The 6,070-nt window shown below is 41.2% G+C and overlaps 1 long non-coding RNA gene across 1 annotated transcript; it reads left to right on the plus strand.

Moving 5' to 3' along the window:
• The first annotated feature begins 1,819 nt into the window (after positions 1–1,819).
• On the plus strand, positions 1,820–5,808 carry LOC142488681 (uncharacterized). The gene is made up of 3 exons (XR_012799577.1): positions 1,820–2,152; positions 4,089–4,225; positions 5,527–5,808. It is a non-coding gene; the product is annotated as an uncharacterized LOC142488681 (long non-coding RNA).
• Positions 5,809–6,070: the final 262 nt, after the last annotated feature.

Consider the following 6,070-nt stretch of genomic DNA (forward strand, 5'->3'; position numbering starts at 1 on the left):
ACAAAACAGATAAGATAGTAAGGGTCACTGGTGGATGCAGTGTCTTCTTACAGTGAAATATACGTTGTTACTGTGTAAATGGCACATTGAAAATGTAAGTTATAATTGTCAGAATTATTTACAGCATATGTGTGGTCTAAGAAGTTTATACAAGGTGTAAATAACCATATTTACCTGAAGCACTATCAAATGCAACGCAAAGCTATCAAAAAAGGTTATTTATCAAAGGATCCTGGCTGCAAAAAATAAGGCATAAATATACTGTATCACCAGATTTATCAAATAAAAAAACCCATATGGTTTCAGTGGGAAACCATTTATGCAGCTGGGTAACTTTCATAAGTGACCCTTTAGCAACATTAGAAAGCACCTAAATAGCTGTTCCAAAATATTAACAGTCTTTGCCAGTCCTTTTTAAACTGTACAGTACCTAAAAGCATTCTGGGATATGATGTCCTGCTTTTGTTTAAGTCCATGAAAAACTGTCATAATACTAAAGTATGTCAGTTTAAAAAGCACCGTCTACAACATTTGGCGTTAATTGGCAGGGATTGTATGCAACTATCATAATTTCTAATTTCTGCAGGCCCCTCATAAAACAAATGAAACTCGTCAATGTAGTTAATACAAATGTTGTGAAATTATAGTGAAACATTACCTGCTATCAAATAGGAAAAACAAACAATAATATTATGTCATCACCTCCAGAGTGTCATCCTCTTCTCGCACAGGGAGAATTCTTAAAAAATAGTTTACATGGAAACACTGGCTGGTAGTCCTGATACAAATTAGAGAGTGTCCTTGGTTAATGCATATGCATTTAATGTTGCAGATTGCATTGTCTGCAGCTGGTTTACATATTTTTAGTACAAAAGAGCAATTAACGAACACAAATGTCAACTTCAAAAAGGTTGAATATTCTTTATTAAACCAGAGATAACATATATGCCTTGCTACTGAAGAGTCAATTCAGACACTTGGGATCATAATCATACCACCTGAAATTATCAATTCTATATTTATTCTTTATTTCCATAAGTATGGCATTTTATGTACCGCTGATTGCATTCTCACTATGGGAACATCCCCATACAGTATGTACTTTTAAACCATGATGGTAGAGTGATGGTGCTATCGGGGATATTAGTAGACACAAAAACCAAAGAAAAGGACCTGTTCTAAGCATTCACAGGTCCTACCTTCAACTTATGAGTAGTTGACATAACCTACTAAAGAATCCAATTTAACATATTGTATCCCTCCTACTGTATCTTCCTCCTACCAACTACATTGTAAGCTCTTCGGAGCAGGGATTCCTTTTCATAAATGTTACTTTTATGTCTGAAGCACTTATTCCCATGATCTGTTATTTGTTTTATTTGTTATTTATATGATTGTCATGTGTATTATTACTGTGAAACACTATGTACATTAATGGTGCTATATAAAAAAAAGACATACATATAACACGTTTTTATAAAAACAAAAAATCCAAATATGATGTAGCCAGGGCTAGTAAATCTCCCCCGCGCCCCCCCCTCACAGACTTCCCTGTTTCACCGCGACACCAACCCCCCCTTACCCCTCGAGCCGGTGCAGAGGCGTTGCAGAGGCGCGCAGCAGAGCGCAGGAGCGGGAAGTCTTGGTGGCTGGGTAGCAGCGGCCATCTTGTGGATGTCAGAGCAGGGAGTACGCGCATGGCAGTATAGAGTGAGGATAGAGGGGGGATGCAAGGAGATGGAACACAAGCAGCCAATCAGGCTGCTACATTTGTGTAAGGGGAACTCCTGCTGACAGTTAAGCAGGAGGCAGCTGAGAGAGAGTTCTATCCAGGACAGGGAAAGAGCAGGTTGTGCCCACAGAGCAAGACTACCCTTGCAGGCCCCAATTAGTTTCCCTTCCTTTAGTTTGTGGCCAGGGAATACCTATATGGCTGAGGGCATTTTCCCTTAAGTGTTATTACAGTTTAGAAATAGAGCTGTGTGTGTGAAAGTCACCGAACCCTGCGTTTGGGATCAAACGCAGCATTAGGCCCAAGACTCGTGCCGGAGAGATATCTGTGTCGGAAAGAGGACCCTGTGGATGCGGATCCGGAGCTCGACGAGATCCATTGCGAAGATCCTTCACCCGGTACAGGACGCATACCGGGCAGGTACCCACAAGTGCACTAACGTTTCACGGGGCAGCGCTGCCATACACATGGGCTGGGAGTAGACCGGGACACTGGTGCGGGTTACTTATACTTAGTGTGGGTGTGATTATATGAATATGTGTTATGTTGTTATGTCGCAAGTTAAGTTTAGAAAGTTACCTTTTTCAGTAAAGCTATTTATATACAGACACTGTGTGTATTTTACTATTAAGGTGTTCCCGGTTGGGGCTAGCCCACTATATATCGTGCAGACCTCATCTGGGTGGAGGCGCTGTCAGAGTTGTGTTATATTGCAACCCAGGCTCCCAAAGGCGGAGGCGCTGGCCTCCTGGAAGCCAGCAGGTAGAGGCAGCACCCGTAGTCAGGGCATTCCACCACCTCAGTTAGATAAGGGGCGGGGGGGGGGAATAACCTTGTTACAATTACAATTGCAAAAGTCCCTAAAATGTTTAAGGAATGAGCAGAATTACCAGGTTTTCAAGATATCCTAAATTAACACGAATTAAACAAATATCCTAATCTACAGTAATTGTCAAAAATATATTTTGTGTGTGTGAGTGTGTGTGTGTATGTGTGTATGTATACATATATACAAACACACACACAAAACAGTTCCGGGCACTCTAAGTGGGAAAAGAAAAAGGGGGAAAAAAATTATCTTTCCAGTTGTGGTGCTTGCAGTGCAGCCAGGATCACCATCCAGCAGCAAAAATACACATAACAGAAATCCAAAGAAGATCCGCAGCACTCACCAAATGTTAGTCAATTGCAAAAAAGTTTAACAGAACAAATCAAGCATAAGGGAAACAGAAAAATGGAGCAACGTTTCGGACCTCAAGGTTCTTTTTCAAGCCCCCAATCTACAGTGATTATCAAAAGATATCGTGTGTGTGTGTGTGTGTGTATATATATATATATATATATATATATATATATATACAGGTAAACCCCGTTATAACGCGGTCCTCGGGGTCCACCCCGAGACCACCGCGTTAGTAACGGGGTCGCGCTAATTAAAAAAAAAAAAATGGCCGCCGCATCAGCGCATATTCACCCCGCGGTCCCGGCTTTCCCCTGTCACCGCGTGACAGGAGATGGGAGGGGGGATGCCCCTCCGGCTTCAGCTTCCCTTGTCACCGCGGGACAAGAGATGGGAGGGGGGATGCCCCTCCGGCTTCAGCTTCCCCTGTCACCGCGGGACAGGAGATGGGAGGGGGGATGCCCCTCCGGTCCCGGCTTCGGGTTCCCCGTCACCGCGGGACAGGAGATGGGAGGGGGGATGCCCCCTGGCCCCGCCGTAGCTCAAACTGAAACTGAAACGGAAACTCAAACTGGAGCCAAAGGCGCAGGTCATCCTGCGCGTGTTGCTGACGGGCTGAGACGGCGCCTGCAAGTAGCCTAGGCGGTGATTCCATCTCTGTGGTAGACGTGATCCGGATCTCTATACGTGTGCCGCGGACCCGCCTTTGGCTCCAGTGTGAGTTTCCGTCTCCCCCTGCCAGTTCAGATAGTCGTTTCATCACACTACAGTCAATTTAGGATCAATTGTTCAGTTTTATTTATGTAACACTGTCTTTTTAATTCCGTTTTTTATTTTTCCTGTGTGTTATGCTGCTAATGGATCTATTAATTGTTATCTATCCTAGGGTTCATGTTCATTGTAACTGAACCTAGCTGTGTAATTCCTTGTAACTGAGGTGGGGTTGGATCCTCTCAGTGAACTGTTTACTAATAAATGATATTATTTTAATCCCTGGTGCGCATTGTGTGCACTTTTTCTTCTTTCATTAACTGCAAATGAATATATTATTTTCTAGGGATAATATGATAATTACAACACAACATTGATAGGCACAAGGAATATACTGTAGTTGGCATCAATAAGTTATAACAACTGATCCCTGACAGTTCATATACTTTTTCTCTCTGAAAACAGCTGTGAAGAGAGGAGTCTCTTAAGTATACAATATCATGGACGGAGCCTACATAATATAGGAGGGTTCTTCATACATGGAATTCCAGGGAGTTAGGTTGGTGAGGAAAAACTGAGCCCTTGCAACTTCCAAGAAATTTGTAAGTGAGACATCTTATTCAATAGGGTAAATTGCTACTAACGCTGTTAATTTAACATTAACTGATCTCTCAAATGACAAAGAAATGTTGTTGAAATTAAATTTTATGCTGAACGGTCCAATAAACTATGGATGAGTACATATTACATTTTTTTCTCTCTTTATTATTATTTTTATATTGATAAAAAAAATTACATCAATTAGACTTTAGCATTTATAATATCCAGACTGTTGTTAACAATAAGATTCAATAATTGTGAAATATGATGAATATACAATATTCAAAATAATGTTTATAGAAATGATTGTGTGATTAGGTTATAGTTTATTTATAAAATGTTTTCCCAGGAAATAATACATTGAGAGTTGCCTCTCATTTTCAAGTATGTCCGGGGCATAGAGTTAATATGACAAATAATACATGTTTACAAATACAGTTACATAAATGAACAGGGTATACATTATATACAATACATTGCATGCACCGTTAAAGAAGATGTATATTATAGGCTTATGCAACAGTTACAGACCAGATTAAAATGTGAGACAGCTTTAGTTTTGAAAGAACTTAAACTGGTGGTGGATGTGGGAGTCTCCGCTAGGTTGTTCTCCCACAAGGTTTGAGGTGCACGGTAAGAGAAGGAGCGGCCGGATATTTTTGTTGAGCCTTGGGACCATGAACAGTCTTTTGGAGTCTGATCTTAGATGATAAGTGCTGCATGTGGTAGGGGTGAGGAGCTTGTTCAGATAGATGGGTAGCTTGCCCAGAAAGTATTTGAAGGCGAGACAGGAAAGGTGAACTTTGCGCCTAGACTCAAGTGATGACCAATCTAGTTCTTTGAGCATTTCGCAGTGATGTGTGTTGTAGTTGCATTGGAGAACAAAACGACATATTGAATTGTAGAGGGTGTCAAGTTTGCTAGGGTGGGTTTGGGGTGCCGAGCCATATACTATGTCTCCATAGTTGATAATTGGCATTAGCATCTGCTGTGCCAGTTATAGTGAGAGGAAATACCTTAAGTATGAAAAAATATGTGGCCTTTTTCCTAACTTATATGACATGCAGTAATATTGAGCCAGTTAATAATCATGGGCAACGTGACAGGCTCAGTATATAGATGTCTGTTGAAATAGTCCATCTTTCAAACGTCTCCATGTGAGACACCTATTGAAGTTGGCTTCACATCATATTGAGTAGGACCATAGCCTACATAATTGTTACTGTGTAGGTCATGAAAGCTTTAAGCCAGGGATCCTTATGACATACACAGCACATCATGCCATGAATCCTCATTTTTCTAGGGGAGATCTGCACCCTTGACGAAGCTTTTGTGAAATGCGTAGGAACACGTGAGAGAGAGAAAACCAAGCTGTGAGCCTAGCCAGTATCCAAGCCGATCAATCTAAGCAAAGCAAGAGGAGAACACCATCACGTGACGCAGAAGCGTTTTCAAACTTCGAGTGGCACATGTCAGAGCGCCTACACTGAAGCGAGTAAGATGTCCCTCCATCATAGCTTAAAGTCGGGTGTACTCTCGACTGCGCTATACCATCTGTAATTTTGTGAGTGCAATGTGCATCTGTTTGTAATACCGTATATATTTTTAATAAATGTGGATTTACGCAAGGTTTGTCTTCTGCAAAATTCCGTCACATATGTAGTTCCAAATTGTGGGAGTTTTAGTACCATATATAGGAAGAAAGAAAAACACCCCATCATTTGGCTCTTGGGTCCTATTCTACTTCCAGTTCAATGCTTAAAAAACAGTTATCTTGTGAGTTCCTTCAATGGTGGGCATTCCCTGTTTCCCTATCAGATTACACAATGTCCTGTTTTTTGTCTGAT

The sequence above is a fragment of the Ascaphus truei genome, chromosome 2, assembly GCF_040206685.1.
Source record: "Ascaphus truei isolate aAscTru1 chromosome 2, aAscTru1.hap1, whole genome shotgun sequence".
NCBI classification, from domain to species: domain Eukaryota; kingdom Metazoa; phylum Chordata; class Amphibia; order Anura; family Ascaphidae; genus Ascaphus; species Ascaphus truei.